Source organism: Ailuropoda melanoleuca, chromosome X (assembly GCF_002007445.2).
Source record: "Ailuropoda melanoleuca isolate Jingjing chromosome X, ASM200744v2, whole genome shotgun sequence".
Lineage (NCBI taxonomy): Eukaryota > Metazoa > Chordata > Mammalia > Carnivora > Ursidae > Ailuropoda > Ailuropoda melanoleuca.
The window spans coordinates 9,283,615-9,300,626 of record NC_048238.1 but is presented as its reverse complement, the minus strand read 5'-3'; positions in this window follow the sequence as shown (position 1 = coordinate 9,300,626).

The following is a 17,012-nucleotide window of genomic DNA, read 5'->3' as shown; positions in this document are numbered from 1 at the left end:
AAGGAGAGCCGTGCAACCGCAGGTTGCCCAAAGCCTTGGTATGTTCCATAAACAAAACTAGCGACTGGGAAGGAGCAGGGATGATCCCGGCTGGATGGTTTGTCAAGGGGAAGGGGAGGGAGATGCCCAGCACAGCGGGCTCGGTTTGGAGAGCACAGAGGTCCCACTGCTTCCCCCAACCACTGGAGCTAGACGCGACAGCTGGGCTGGCTGGGAAGGTGTGTCTTTGGACAGCAGCACCGGGGGAGCGTTGGAGAAATAAGAAAATAAGAACGGGAGGCATTTGGAGGGGCGAGGGTACACACGGCTGCTTCTCACTACAGGGGTACGGAGATGAGGGTCCCAGAAGCCAGTAGCCGGGAGAGGATTATGAATGGGCTTCAGAATCTAAAGGAAGAGAAGGGACGAGAACGGGGGTCTGGAAGGCAGAGCTGAGATGCTTTCTCAAATTGAGCAGCCGGTACAAAAGGAAAAAAAACAAAAAACAAAACCAAAAAAAAACACCTTACTCATAAAAACAAAACCACGGAAACATAAACACTCACCTTAGGCAGAGTAAACTCCAAGTTGCAGCCATGTAGAACTCCCAGCCTTCTCTTTTACATAATTATCTTGGTTAATCAGCCCTCTTCATTAACTCAGTTCTCTCTCCCCGGAGCCTCAGGCTTCTCCGGGCCTCTTTTTCTTGTTCTTTCTCTTGGAGTCTCAAGGCCTCTTCTCCAAAATCCCTTAAAATCTCTCCCCAGACTCTCTGAAGGTCAGATGGCTGCACAAAGTGTGTGTTCTCCCACCCAGAAGCGTTCACCTGATGGCAGGGCCACTGCAAAGAAAAGATGCCACCCCCGAAATGTTGGAGGATCTGGCCAGTGCGCTTTTAGCTCTCGGAGGGGATTAGGGAAAAGGAAATAGGTTTAAAGTTCCCAGACTTCTGCTCCTCTCCGGGTCTGTTGCTGTATTTCAAGTCTTCGGTATTGGAGCCTAGTGCTTGCATTTTGTTTTTTTAAAGGCATTTCTTTCAAAAAGGAAACATAGAATTGGTAGCAATCGGAAAAAATCTAAATGATGTGAAACTCGGGCACAAAATTACATGATTTAAAAAATAAATAGAATCAATTTTCCTTTAGCTTCTTGCAGACAGGCTAGTTTCATCTCATGAATGGGGTCACCACGCATCATCAGAGGAGGCAAGAGGGACCTGGGCTTTTGAAACCCCTATTGTCTGTGTAAAATAACTGTAGTTTGGGTCTGCACTGTCCTGTACCTTTTTTAAAGCATTTTTGCATTTGAGTCTCATAGCAACCCTGTCATATAAGTAAGGCAACGCATTTAAAAAAGAGAAATCTTTTCTTTTTATGCCACCATCTATACTCCATGTACTCCACGGAGAGATGCGGTTTAAATGTGGGTCAGATAAGGTTACTTGTCCAATTGAAACTCCGCAAAAGCACTCCTTTCCCCTTTGAGCAGAAGTTGGCGCTCCTACATGACCGAGAAGGCCCTAGATGCCTAGCCCTTGAGCTCTCTGACCTATCTCTTCCTCCCCACCTCACTCTCTCCCACTTCTGCTCCCCCTCAACACTAACTGAACCCCAGCAATACTGGCCTCCTTGCTGTTCTTCAAACTCTGCAGGTATCCTCCCACCTTTGGCTCTTTGCAATAGTTGTTGCCTCAGCCTGGAATATTCTTCCCTCAGATGCTGGAATAAACAGCTCCTTCACCACACCAAGCGTTTGCACAAATACCACTTCCAACGAAACACCTCTGAAAAGCCTATTTAAAATTGCAAGGCCCCCCTGTCCTGGATTCCAGGGCCCATTAACTGGTTTGTGTGTGTGTGTTTTCCTTGTTTCCATAGCACTTATCACCCACTAACGCTTTATATAATTTATTTTTATGTCTACCATTTATTACTTCCTGTTGATGCTGGAATAAAAGCTCCACAAGGGCAGGGATTTTTTGGTTTTGTTTGTTTGTTTGTTTGTTTCAATGCCTGGAATAGTTCCTTGGAAATAGAAGGACCTTACTAAATATCTGTTGAATGAATGCATTTTATGCTCATGAGATTCACACTCAACCCAATGCTGGCCAAGCATCTCCAGTGGATACTGCTCTGTCTCTGACCTCCTCACTGATACTTGTCCATCTCCCCACCATTCCTCCAACCCCAACTTCCTTCTTCCTCTTTTAGATTTCTCATGGGGACAGTGAAGGCCCTCTCACATTCGCCAGCTATTTTGCCCCTTCACACTTTCTGCCTTTCCAAGAGAGGGGCCACCAACACAGTCCCTCATCTCTGTGTCCACATCTGGCAGCACAAGACCAGCTCTGGATGGGGAAAGGAGATAAAGCAATACCTTTGGAGAATGTGTTTTTGAAAAAGTGCTTCCTTCTGAGAACAGTTTGGATACCTTCTTTAAAAATTAATGCTATTGGGGGGCCTGGGTAGCTCAGTCAGTTAGGCATCTGCCTTTGGCTTGGGTCATGATCCCAGGACCTGGGATCAAGTGCTGCATGGAGCTCCCTGCTCAGCAGGAAGCCTGCTTCTCCCTCTCCCTCTGGTCCTTCTCCCTGCTCATGCTCTCTCTCGTGCACACTCTCTCTCTCAAATAAATAAATAATCTTAAAAAAAAATGATAACACTATCAATCAAGAATTATTCAAGTTATCAAATAGCTAGTTATTCAACAGTGAAAATGACAGGAAACAGGCATTGTGTTTACTTGTAGAGAGACAGCCTCCCTTTAAGACATCTGGTCTACCTGGAACAGCTTGCTGTTTGGGCTTCGATCTGTGCCAGTTTGCACACTACAGTTATGAATGGTGCGGATGTCGACTCTCCACAGCCTTAATAGCTACCAGGAGAAACAACTGGCTCCTCCAGGTCTTTATACTCCTCTGATATATTAATTACCTATTATGTTTTCTAATGGACTGATGTCTCTTTTTTAAGGCAGAGATTATCCCTCTCCTTTGTTTTTCACTAACACACAAATGGAAGGATCTGCCCCCTTGAAACATGTTAACACAGCCAGTTTATACCCTTAAGCCCTCTTGGCAGAGAGGCGAAGATTTGAGTAGCTGGTCTCCCAGCTCTGTTCCCTCTGTGTGCCAGGTGTGTGTGGCCGAGGTTGGGATCCGTTTCTTTATCTAGCATGAAATGGATCTGCCTAAACCAAACAAAACACAATGAATGGCATTTGAGTACATATGTGATCTTCTACAAGTTTTGTTTTCAGCCTGGATAATCTCTAGGGCCCTTTCCAGAACTTGTAGAGATTTACTCATTGGAAACTGTATTATGTAGCCTGGAGAATCTGTTTAATTTGCTTCACTTGCATCCAAGTGACATTTGGTCATTTCTGAAAACCAAACATAGTTTCAAACACTGTTGAATGTATTCATGAATAAGAATAAGACTCAAGGGCATCACATCCAGAGCAAGTCATTTAACTTCTGAGACTCAGTTTCCCCACCTAGAAAATAGAAATGGTAATCTACTCCTACCTTACAGAGAATGAGCAGTTGAAGTTGAACACCAATTCAGAGCTGTACACAGGTGAACTGAGTCACATGGGTATTAACTCCAGAAGGATCCACAGCTGTCTTGAGCCTTGGCGGTACACATCCTCCTCGACTTATGATGGGGTATACCTAACCTACCAAACATCCTAACTTAGCCTTTTTTTGTTTATTTAAGATTTTACTTATTAATTTGACAGAGAGAGAGACAGCCAGCGAGAGAGGGAACACAAGCAGGGGGAGTGGGAGAGGAAGAAGCAGGCTCCCAGCGGAACAGCCCGACGTGGGGCTCGATCCCAGAACACCAGGATCACACCCTGAGCCGAAGGCAGACGCTTAACAACTGAGCCACCCAGGCGCCCCGTAGCTTAGCCTCTCGTAAACATGTTCGTAATATTTACATTAGCTTACGATTGGGCAAAATCACCTCAGACAAGGACTATTTTATAATAAAGTGTGGAGTATCTCACGTAATTCATTAAATACTGTACTGAAAGTGACAAAGAGACTGATTGGGGACAGAATGGTTGTCAGCGTATCGCTTATTGACCCTCGTGACTGTGTGGCTGACTGGGAGCTGGGGCTCGCTGCTCCTGCCCAGCATCACAGGAGAGGACTGTACCAGGCGCTAGTCCAGGAAAAGATTAAAATTCAAAGTACAGTTTGTACTAAGTGCGTATCACTTTTGCACCATTGTAAAGTTGAAAAATCTCAAGTCAAGCCATCATAAGTCAGGGACCATCTGTACCGTTAGGAAAAGTTTCAGCTGCTAAGAACACTACTTTGAACGTGGAAACATTTGCCTTGGTTGATCAGAGGTCGGGTGTTCTGCCTAAAAATCAACCTCATTGTTGCCTGGTCAATCACCGAAGCCCAAACAGTAGTACCCTTTATTCTCTGTGGGCTCAGGGTAAAGAGGGAAGAATTTCTTCCTCGCTGGTAAGGCCTTATCTCAAGCTGGTGTCAGGAATTTGCTACTGGGCCAGATGTTCTGTACAGGATGGCAGCTTGGGGTTCTTTTGCTGCAAATTGCAGTAGATAGAGCCCCATGCATTTCTCAGCTGGATTGCAGTCTTGAAAACAGAAGTGACTAAACAAAGAGAAGGTATCTATCAATTCAACAAGTATTTAAGAAATTTCTCCTATGAAGGGCACCTCGGTAGCTCAGTCGGGTAAGCGCCAGACTCTTGATCTCAGCTTAGGTCTTGATCTCAGGGTCGTAAGTTCAACCCCAAGAGAAATTTCTCTTATGAGGCAGGCACTGCTATAGGCACTGGAGAATACATCAGGAACAAGACAAGTTTCTGCTCTCATAGAGTTCACATTTGAAGAGGACAGATAAGATGATAAACAGCAAAATAAGGAAATACCATAAATAAAAAAATAGCAGATAGTGATATGCAGAGAATTAAAGTCATTTCTATTGAAAAGGAGTGACTAGGTGACTATTTATGTCCAATGGTCAAGAAAGACCTCTCTATGTAGGTGACATTTTTTTTTAAGAGATCTTATTTTTAAGTAATCTCTACACCCAACATGGGACTCGAACTCACAACCCCAAGATCAAGAGTTGCATGCTCCACCGAGTGAGCCAGGTGTCCCTCTATGTGGGTGACATTTAAAATGAGATATGATGAACAGGAAGGAGATTGCCACTCAGCATTCATGCGGAAACACATTCCACACGGAAGGATCAGCAAGGACAAAACAATAACAGAGTCCCTGAGTCAGGAACAACTGTTGGTGGTGGCAGCCAGTGTGCCTGAAGGATATTCTGTCAAATGGAGTGAGAGTGGGAGAATTTGCAGGGGTAGGCAGGGGCGTGATCACATGGGGCAGAGAACGCCATAATAAGCTATCTACTTTTTGTTGTGGAATGGGGATCCATAAAAGGGTTTTTACCATGAAGTGGCAAAATCGGATTTATATTTTGAATAACCCTTTTTTTTTTTAAGATTTTATTTATTTATTTGTCAGAGAGAGAGAGAGCACAAGCAGGGGGAGAGGCAGGCAGATGGAGAAGCAGGTTCCCTGCTGAGCAAGGAGCCCAATGTGGGTATCTATCCCAGGACCCCGGGATCATAACCTGACCTGAAGGCAGATGCTTCACGACTGAGCTACCCAGGTGTCCTTTGAATAACCATTCTTCAGGGAAGTGAGCAAGGGGACAGAAAGACAACTTAGAAACCTATTGTGATAATCCAGGCAAGAGATGGCAGTGGCTCAGAAAGGAACATGATGAGGATATGGTGAAAAGTAGCCAGGCTCAGAATATGTTTTGAACAGAATCTGCTGATGGATTGGATGTGAGGACAGCAAGGAATCAAGGATGACTCCGTGATGAAGATTATTTTAAAAATACCGCTTCATTTCACCAGGTATTGACTACGTAAAAACCAGAAGGCTTTCTCTGCCTTTGTGCGCACGTACCCTGTCTTCCTTCTTGCTCCTCTCCATAAACTGCCATGTTCTAGAGGCCGACCCTTCGGATGTGTGACCTTGCCTCCCTGGCCTGCCCAAGGTCCTCCCTCCACCACGTACATCAGCGCTTCTTCCTGAACGACTGGATCATTCCCATATGCACACAGACATGCTGCAATTTATCCCATCCTTTAAACACACTCTTAACATCTACCCCCAGCCCCCTTCAGCCAAGTCTCATTCTGCTCGTCCTTATGGCAGAAGTCCTCCAAACACTTGTCTCTCTTTGCTATCTCTCAGTGCATCCCGAATCTAATCCACCTGCATTTTCTCACCACCCTTATGATCACCAGGCCACAGAAACAATGCTTCTTAAGGTAATCAGGGACATCTATGGAGCTCAGTCCAATGACCAGTGGCTCAGTGCCTGTACTTGACTCAGCTGACAATTCCTTCTTTCTGGAAACAATTTTTTCACTTGGCTTTGGGGACATCACACTTTCCACGTTTTCTTTCTTCCTTGCTGCTTGCTCCTTCTCAATATCTTTTGTTACTCTTCTGTCACTGTGCCTCATCTTGCCAAACTCTAAACATCGGAATGTCCCAGGATTCAGCCCTAGACCTTCTTCTCTTTGAATGTCTATACTTACTTCCTGGGTAATCGCGTTGAGTTTTATGAGCTCTTATGCTATCTATATGCTGACAACTCCCACATTTATATCTCTGGCCCGGATCCCTCAGCTCCAGACCACCTACTTAACATCTCCATGCAATGTCTATGAGGCACCTGGAACTGAATATATTTGGAAACTAATCCCCCTAGAGGATACTCCTCCCTACAGTCATTCCCATCTCAGTGAATGTTAACTCTATTCTTCTAGATGCTTAGTTTTAAATTCTTGGTACCACCTTTACCTTTTTTTCCCCTCTTAAAGCTCACATCAAACCAGTCATCAGATCTTTCAATTCTACCTTCAAAAAAGATCCACACGTTGGGGCATCTGTATGACTCGGTCGGTTGAGCATCCAACTCTTGATTTCAGCTCAAGTCATGATCTCAGGGTCATGAGATCAAGGCCTAGCATTGGGCTCCACGCTTGGTGGGGAGACTGCTCAAGATTCTCTCTCTCTCCCTCTGCCCCTCCCCCCCGCTCACATGTACTCTCTCTCTCAAATGAATAAATAAATCTTTATTATTTTTTTAAAGATTTTATTTATTCATTTGAGAGAGAGGAAGTGAGAGAGAACACAAATAGGGTGAAGGGCAGAGGGACTCCGGGATCATGATCCGAGCTGAAGGCAGATGCTTAACCGACTGAGCCACCCAGGCACCCAACAAATGAATAAATAAATCTTTAAAAAAAAGATGCACACTATTTACACATCCACCACAACACCTAAGTTCAAGCCATCGTCACTCTCCTGGATAATCGCAGTGGCCTACCAACGGGTCCCCTTGTTTCCCCCAGAGCTCCTACACTCAACAACGAGCAGGCTTCTCTTAAAACAGTAGGCAGATCATGCCATTTCTCTGCTTAAAACCTCCAACACTTTCCCCTTCTCACTCACAAGGGCATAGGTGATATGATTCCTTGTTCCTTTCTGACTTCATAAACTGCCCCTCTCTCCCTTGCTCTTATCAAGCACTTGGTTGCAGCACTAGTTGGCCATGAGGCCTTTGCACTTGTTCTCTCTGCCAGGAAAGTTCTTCTCCCAGATATCAGAAAGGCCCTTCTTCTATAACATTCCATTTCAAATAGAAATACCCTACCCTCCAGACTCACACCTCTTTCTTTGTTTTATTTTTCTCCGTAGTGCTTCATACCCTAAGATAATTTTAATTTGTTTTTAATTTCCTATTTCCTCTATCAGAATGTAAGCTCCATTAAGGTGAGAAAGGGGATCAACAAACATTGTTGGATGAAGGAATAAATGAATGATTGATTGAATCAACGATGTTCCATATAGGTGACATTATTTAGAATCACACATATAGTTAGTAGCAGCGTGAGGACCAGAAGAACCCGGTGTGCTTTGCACTATACCATCTAACATCTCTCATATCTGAACTAGCCCACAATGGATAGCAGATTGTCAGGGAGAGAAAGGGCAACTGGAGGTAAAGAGGGAATTCTTCTTGAAGGTGGTAATACGTACCTTAAAAGGTACGTGAGGGGTGCCTAGATGGCTCAGTCCGTTAAGTGTCTGACTCTTGGTTTTGGCTCAGGTCATGATCTCAGGGTCTTGAGATCAAGCCCCGATCGGGCTCTGTACTTAGCAGGGAGTCTACTTCTTTCCCTCTCCCTCTGCCCCACATCACCACCCCCCCTAAAAGTAGTGATGTGGGTAGGTACAGAGGGCTTACATGGTGGAGGACACAACATCATAAAACAGAGGCACGAAACAGTGTTGTAAATGCAGGAAGTGTGGCTTGATTCTACAGTGAGAAAAAGGGAGACGAGAGAGATAAAGCTTGAGAAGCAGGCAAAGTTCAGGTCATAGACTGTACCTTATGGTCAGTGGGTTTCCAACTTTATAGCAAAATGTTTTATCCCTAAGCAACTATTTCCAAGAACCTCAATGCAGAAAGCAAGTATAGAGTGGGATTTCCCTGTTTGAAGTGGGAATGTAGACCCCAGCCCAAATAGCATCCCCTTTGCCTTCTTCCTTCTTTCCAACTAAGGCACTCCCATAGGCTCCATATGAACTCAGCTTGAGAACCATGGTGCCAGTGATGGGAGTTACTGCCTGTCATGAAGCAGATGATCTGATCAGATGGTTATTTTAACTGGGTCCTTCTTAAGGATATGAGAAGAAGAAGGGACATAAGAAGGCTAGTTAAGAGAATATACAAGGAGTCTATGGCAGAAGGTGAAAGGAAGGAGAACTGTGTTGGGGAAAAAACCCAGGAATACATATTTGATCACATATGAGAGTAGGAAGTCAGGGAGGGTCAAGGAACTCTCCAGGTGTCTAACTTGAATGTCTCTGCCATTGGAGATGCCCCTGAGATAGGAGGTATCTCAGAAACAGTTTTGAAGGGAAAGATGATGAGTTCACTTTGTGACATGTTGAATTTGAATGAGTGATGTCCATAGGATGATATCTGTACATGCCTGAACCTGAAGAGCAGTTGTGATATGTCAGTGAGCCACCAAACATCTTCACATTGGGTGTGAATAACGGAGCAATATTCTCGGAGATGGACTAGGCATCTAAAGACAGTGGGATACTTGGGGCAGAGGTGGGGGAATAAATGAAATGGGTGAAGGAGATTAAGGGATACAAACTTCCTTTATAAAATAAATAAGTCATGGAGGTGAAAATACCGCATAGGGAATATGGTGAATAATACTGTAGTAACATTGTATGGTGACAGATGGTGACTACACTTACTGTATGAGCACCGAGTAATGTATAGAGTTGTTGAATCACTGTGTTGTATACCTGAAACTAATATATGTCAAATATACTTCAAGAATAATAAAAAATAAATAAAATGCAGAAACATAAAGACAATGGGATTCTTGAGAAATGAGGTTAAAAAAAACTAATAAAAGTAGTAAAAGAAGAATTACTTTAATTTTCTGTCTTTCTTTTCTTTCTTTCTTTTCATTTTTTACTTTATACCTTGCTTGCATATCTCAGTATCCTACAGGGGTGGGTGTGGGGGTGGGACTGGAGGTTGGAAGCCAAGACAAGCTGGTTTTAAACATTACTATGCTTGGGACACCTGGCTGGCTCAGTTGGTAGAGCATGTGATTCTTGATCTCAGGGTTGTGAGTTCAAGCCCCATGTTGGGTGTAGAGATTACCTAATTAAAAAAAAAACTTTAAAGAAAGATGATTACACTTATTAATATTAAATAAGGAGCTGAATCATGCTGTACATTTGTAAGTTTTCATTTTTCTAAATGTTTTTGTTCCATCAGTCCTTGAAATAGCCCTACAAGTTACACAGGAATGTTACTGTTATCCCAATTTAGTGATGACAAAGGGTGAGACCAGAAAAGCTCAGTGATGATAATAATTTCTACAAACTATGGGGATTAGTATAAGAAGCATTGGTTCCTGAGGATAAGTCTAGCATCAGTAGGTAGCTTTTTAAAAAAAAGATTTGTGGAGGGGCGCCTGGGTGGCACAGCGGTTAAGCGTCTGCCTTCGGCTCAGGGCGTGATCCTGGCGTTACAGGATCGAGCCCCACATCAGGCTCCTCCGCTATGAGCCTGCTTCTTCCTCTCCCACTCTCTCTGCTTGTGTTCCCTCTCTCGCTGGCTGTCTCTATCTCTGTCAAATAAATAAATAAAATCTTAAAAAAAAAAAAAGATTTGTGGAATAAAAATCACTCAGGTCACGGTGCCTGGGTGGCTCCGTTGGTTAAACGTCTGACTTCGGCTCAGGTTATGATCCCAGGGTCCTGGGATCGAGTACTATGTCAGGTTCTCTGCTTAGCAGGAAGCCTGTCTCTCCCCCCTCCCCCTGCTCTTGCTCTCTCTGTCTCTCTCTCTCAGATAAATAAATCAAATCTTTAATATGAATAAATGAAAATTGCTCAAGTTCTATTTTTCTCCTCTCATATCTGATTATCTTACATGAGATTCAAAAATTAAAGATGCTGTATGGGACATTAGAAAAGACAACAGACAAGGCACTAGGACTTCTTGGTTCCATTCCCAAGTCCATAAATAGAAGTGACCCTTGAGATATTACTTACCTTTTCTTGATATTAACTTCCTCATTTGTAAGCTTTGTGGTTTAGAATAAGTTTGTATTTCCCATTTCCTTTCCCCTCTCCTGCAATGCACATATACAAGAGAGTCTTCCTAAAGAGATGGATCATATTTTGAGATCCCACGTATTTTGCTAATTGTGTAATAAAGAAAAGATAGTGCATCCCTGTATTCATTGCAGCATTATTTACAGTAGCCAAGACGTGGAAACAACCTAAGTGTCCACTGATGGATGAATGAATAAAGAAAATGTGGTGTACATATATATATGGACTGGAATACTATGCAGTCATAAAAAAGAAGGAACTCCTCCTATTTGCTAGAACATGGATGGACCCTGAAGGCATTATGGTAAGTGAAATAATTCAAACAGAGAAAGAGAAGTACTCTATGATCTCACTTATATGTGGAATCTTAAAAAACAAAACAAAACACCCAGGGGCACCTGGGTGGCACAGTCGGTTAAGTGGAGTGTACAACTCTTGGTTTTGGCTCAAGTCATGATCTCGGGGTTGTGAGACTGACCCTGCAACAGAGTCCGTGCTCAGTGAGGAGTCTGCTTGAGACTCTCTCTCTCTCTGCCCCTCCCACTCATGTGTTCGCTCTCTCTCTCTGAAAAAAATCTTAAAAAAAAAAAACCCCACCCCAAAAAACCCAAAACTAAACTAAGTCATAGATACAGAGAAGAGATTGGCAGTTTGGGCTGGTGTTGGGGGTGGGTGAAGTGGGTGAAGGGCACCTGAAGGTACAAACTTTCAGTTATAAGATAACTAAGTTCTGGGAATATAAAGTACCACATGATGGCTATAGTTAACAATACTGTAATGTATATTTGAAAGTTACTAAAAGAATAGATCCTAAGAGTTCTTATCACACAAAAAACTGCAACTATATATGGGGATAGACGTTAACTAAACTGTGGTGATTATGTCACAACATGTACATATATCAAATCATTACACTGTACATTTAAAACTAAAACAATGTCCTATGTCAATTAGACCTCAATTTTTATTTTTATTTTTTTATTTTTATTTTTTTAAAGATTTTATTTATTTAGTTGACAGAGAGAGACAGCCAGCGAGAGAGGGAACCCAAGCAGGGGGAGTGGGAGAGGAATAAGCAGGCTCCCAGTGGAGGAGCCCGATGTGGGGCTCGATCCCACAACGCCAGGATCATGCCCTGAGCCGAAGGCAGATGCTTAATGACTGAGCCACCCAGGCGCCCCTATACCTCAATTTTTAAAGATAAAATTTTTTTTAAATAAATTTAAAAAGAAGAAGGTTAGGTTCTACAGGAACAAATTCAAGATCAGAGACTTTTACTAGTCAGTTGTATATTAATAAGATAGAAAATTATTAGTCTATCCTCCTTTTAGCTGAACTTTATTCAAGGATAAGAACCACATTTGCTACATGTACCTTACATTAGGCCATATTAGGTCACCTAATTTCCTTTATATCTTTATCCCCACCCTCTCTCACCATTTTGCTCAGGCATATACTAAAAGTCTGTCAATGTGGCAAGGATTATAATTACTGCTTTCCCACTGAATCTCCTCTTGTCTGATGAGGTATTGAAAGGAAAAGGGGAGGTCATTTAAAAGATTCTGCTGGTGTATAATTTTCAGAATATAAATTCTTACTGTGATATACCCTGTAACAATATTTTGAATTCCTATGCAACAATGTATAAAAAGAAAACCATAAAGGTTCATATTGTCTGAGACATATTTTAATATTTCAGACTCATTTTAAACCTCTCAGATCCAGACTCACTTTTATGCTGTCTTTCTAACATAATGTTCCTACATCTTAGCCCCTGACTAGACAAAAACTAATCAAATCACTTTGAATAACAGCACTTCTGCTTGAAGGATAAATTGCTCTAATCCTGAAGGCTATTATGAGGGTGAACTTTAAGGAAGATGTATGTACAAAAATGGCTGAGTTGAGACCAGTTATTTCAGGTTTTTGAACTCTCATTCATGTATTGATTATTTATTAATTCATTCAATTAATATTGATTGAACACCTACCATATGCCATCTACTATATACTAGGTACTGTAGAGAGGAGTTCAGATGAACAAGAGTTGATTCCTGTCTTCAAGGGCTGTTAGTAGACAAGTTGCCTGCTCAACAGGCAGGCTCTCCTTTCATATGGATGAAGCCCATCTTGCCGGCTTCAGGAGGGCCCACCTCCAACCCAGTACTCCCCCTGACTGAGGTCATCACGCCTTGAGCTGAATGCACGCCTAATCGATACAGGAGTTAACACTGGTTGTGGGAGAATGAGGTAAAATTTCGCAAATAGGGATGCCTGGATGGCTCAGTCGGTTAAGCTCAGCAGGAAGCCTGCTTCTCCCTCTGCCTGCAGCTCCCCCTGCTTGGGCTCTCCCTCTCTCTCTCTCTGACAAATAAATAAAAAAATCTTTGTTAAGATTTTATTTATTTTTGTGAGAGAGAGAGAGAGAGAGCAAGCATGAGTGGGGGTGGGGGTGGGGGGTGGGGAGGGAAGGGCAGAGGGAGAAGCAGGACCCCCCCCCATCAAGCAGGGAGCCTGATGTGGGGCTCCATCCCAGGACCCTGGGATCACAACCCAATCTGAAGGCAGACAGTTAACCGACTAAGCCGCCCAGGCACCCAATAAATAAAATCTCTTAAAAAAAATTTCTCAGATAACTATAGTATAAAAGATACAATAAGGCAACTATATAAATAACTATAAGATAAATCAAGATGATATCCCACATTGGTAAAATGCTTTCCAAGCTAGAAAAGGTTTCTGTACATATCACATCTGGCTTTACAACAATCCTATGAGGCAGGGATTCTTACCTCCCATCCGTAAATGATAATACCGAGGTTCTAGGTGGTGAAGCCATTTGCCAGAGATTGCGTGGCAAGCAATAGAAGCAGCAGCCCTCAAACAGAGGGCTTCTTATTTTTGGCAGCCTGAGCTTTCAGCTATCCTGGACCTACCTCAGCCAGCACAGTGGCCGTGGGGCCTGAGGCAGCCCTGTGGACGGGGTGGTAAGAGGGTGGCGAGGGGCGAACAATATTGAGAAGAGGGAAACATATCAGGTGGTAAAACAAGAGAAGCCTCCCAAGGAAGGGATGCCTTTTGAGCTGGGCCTTAAAGGATGGCTGGGAACTCAGGAAAGGGTCAGAGGAAAGCCTAGTCCGTGGAAAGAGAGCATCACGAAGATGAGAATAGGAGGATGCAGGATATACTGAACAAGTATTTCAGTTGGAGTACAAGTGTGTTGTTAGAAACAAAAGACAGAAGGGACATAAGAATTCTGAAACGAGGTGTTAAATGCCATGCCAAGGACTCTATTTTAGTAGGCAATGTGGCTCCGTCAGCAACGCTAGAAGAGAGACTGTGGGGACAGTCACAATAGGACACTGGGTTCTTCCCATACAGCTCTAGGTAGATGGTGGAGAGAAGAGAGCCCAGAGGGCAGCAACCAGGAAGCCGGGGGTTTGTGGTGGTCAGACCAGAGAAGAGAGTGTGCGGCGGCCCAAACTGGGGCTAGGACACCCACAGTGGGAGAGATGAGATGGAGTTGGGCCAGTGGTCCGACTTGCCTACTGGCTGTGGGAGATGGTGTGGAATGGAGGAACCCAACAAGACTTCAAAAAAATGCAACAGAACCAAGTTTAGGGAAATGGCAGACATATCGGCCCACTGGCGTAAATGGTCCAGTTTGCATGCGACGTGCAACCTCCCTCTCACGCTGCCCAAAGTCACCACCAAAATCTCGGATTCATCCTTGGCTGTGTGCCAGACTTTGGAAGACGCTAAAATATACCTCTCACACCTTATCCTCCAGAGCAGGAGGATGGAGGGAGATCATGACCCCATTCTTCCCGAGGCACGAGCTTTGTCTCTGATCCAGAAATGTGATCTGCTCTCTATGGCTTTTTGTTATAGTTGTTCTTATGTTATTCCTCGTGGCTTTCCTTGGGAGCCTCATCATCCATCGTCAGACAGATGTCCTTCTCTACAGTTCCTCCTGTGTCCTGCTGTGTCACTGGCTAGTGACAAGCAGTGGCTAAGTTGTCAGCTCCCTAATTACAGGACAGTCTAATTACAGACGTGTTACACTTGCAAGGTATTATTACTGAGGCCTTGTCTGTCATCGCCCAGAAGTAATCTAGAGAAATGTCATCGCAATTGTTAGGGAACTGGTATAAGGAATGATGTAAATTCGCCCATGCATGCTTGGTCCTGGGAATGTCCTTGGATTCTAGGGAGGGATCTGCTGCAAGGGCCAGAGGAAAATACTAGGTAAGAGGGGAGAGCTGAGAGAACAGGAGTGTGGGGAATGGAGATGGGCCACTAAGCTGGATTCTTCAGGGCTGTTCAGTGTGGCATGGCCGTTTTCTGTGCCCCTTGCCCTACTCAATCCTTGCCTTTCTCACCCTGAGAAAACTTTGTGTGTGTTTGCCTAAGCTTAATAACATTTGTATTCTCAGGACGCCTGGGTGGCTCAGTCAGTTAAGCGTCTGTCTTTGGCTCCGGTTGTGGTCCCGGGGTCCTGGGTTCAAGCCCCGCTTCGGGCTCCTTGCTCAGTCAGAAGTCTGCTTCTCCCTCTCTCTCTTCCCCCCCACTGCTCATGCATGTGTGTGTGTGTGTGTGTGTGTGTGTGTGTGTGTGCATGTGCGCACTCTTGAATGAATACAATCTTTAAAAAAATAACATTTATATTCTTGTTATGAGGGGCTATCAATGGTAACAAGTGGAAAGTTTGTTTTAGGATTGTTTGACAAGGACGTAAATCTATTCCTGTGAAGGATTTCACCTCTGGAGGGACATGTTGGTTCCCTTCCAGAAGAGAGCTAGGAAAGACAGCTTCTACCCACCTGATCCCAATGTGTTTGCCAGGAAGGTTCCAGAAAGGAATCAGGGGTAGAAGAATTAAGAGAAGGGATACCAGGGAGGGAAAACCTCCCAAGTGCCTATCAGAGGGTGACTATCAAGCTGGAAAGATTCCTCACTGAGAATAGTAATGGGCACTGTCCTCTGGACTTCCTGTATATTTGAGATTAGCCAATAATGAGATTACTTTCTTTCTGAAAATACCCCTGGAAAGCCTTCCAGATATAATTTCCTTCCAGTGTTGTAAAACCTAAGGGATATCCTTCTAACTCCAGATGTCTGATTTCTCAGGATGACTAGGCTCCCAGAGAATCTTTTGGAAAATTGGTATGACCTACTCTGGCTCACAAACAAAAGCTCTGGCCATATCACAGGGTGTTAACACAGTGGAGGAGAGCTTTGGACCCTCAGTATGGACTTACAGGAAGAGCTGACATCACTTTGATAAAGCCCCTGGGGCCCCAAGTATGGTCTGAAGATCACTGACGTATCGTTTACACAATGATTTAAGAAGCCAGCGAGGCTGTGGGACTGTTGGAGTAGGTCACTGTCAACAGCAATGAGGGTAAAAGGTTTTCAGCTGATATGCAGGCTAGAAAACAAACTATGCAATGCAGAAATTAATTGAGCAGTGGGTTTTGGCAGTAGAGAACATTCACTGATTCATGGATTCACTAATTCTTTCATTCAATAATTTTTATTGAGCAATTACTACACGGAAGGCATTGTGTAAGACACTGTGTAAGAAACAGAGGCAGCGGGCGCCTGGGTGGCTCAGTTGGTTAAGCGTCTGCCTTCAGCTCAGGTCATGATCCTAGGGTTCTGGGATCTAGCCCCGCATCAGGCTCTCAGCTCTGCAGGGAGCCTGCTTCTCACTGTCCCTCTCCCTCTGCCTGCCACTTTGCCTACTTGTGCTCTCTCTCTCCCTGTCAAATAAATAAATAAAATCAGAAAGAAAGAAAGAAAGAAAGAAAGAAAGAAAGAAAGAAAGAAAGAAAGAAAGAAAGAGAGGCAGCTTCTAGCACTTTTACCCTCTAAGAGGTGCTCCGCTTTGGAGCTCCACCACTGCTGCCACCAGCACCCCACAGTACATCAAGAATATTAAAATGCACCCTCATCACACATTAAATAGACGTTACACAATTTTTGGAAGGATTTTCAAAATATTTGTATTGAATTTTGTTCAGAGTAAAACATTCAATTTTTTACTGTACTTTAAATTTTATATCTATATATAATAATCTATAGACATAAAGACTATATGCATATACCTACACAGCTGGGGTGACTTGTAAGGACTAAAGTGTAAAGGCAGGCCATTCTTGTACAGTTGTGCAGGATGTGCACAGCACAATTGGAGAGGGCATCATTCACATTATATTAATTATAGATTTGTATATTTGCTCTGAGAATTTTCTGGAACATAGGACTGAGGTGTCTTACGAAAATAAGTTAT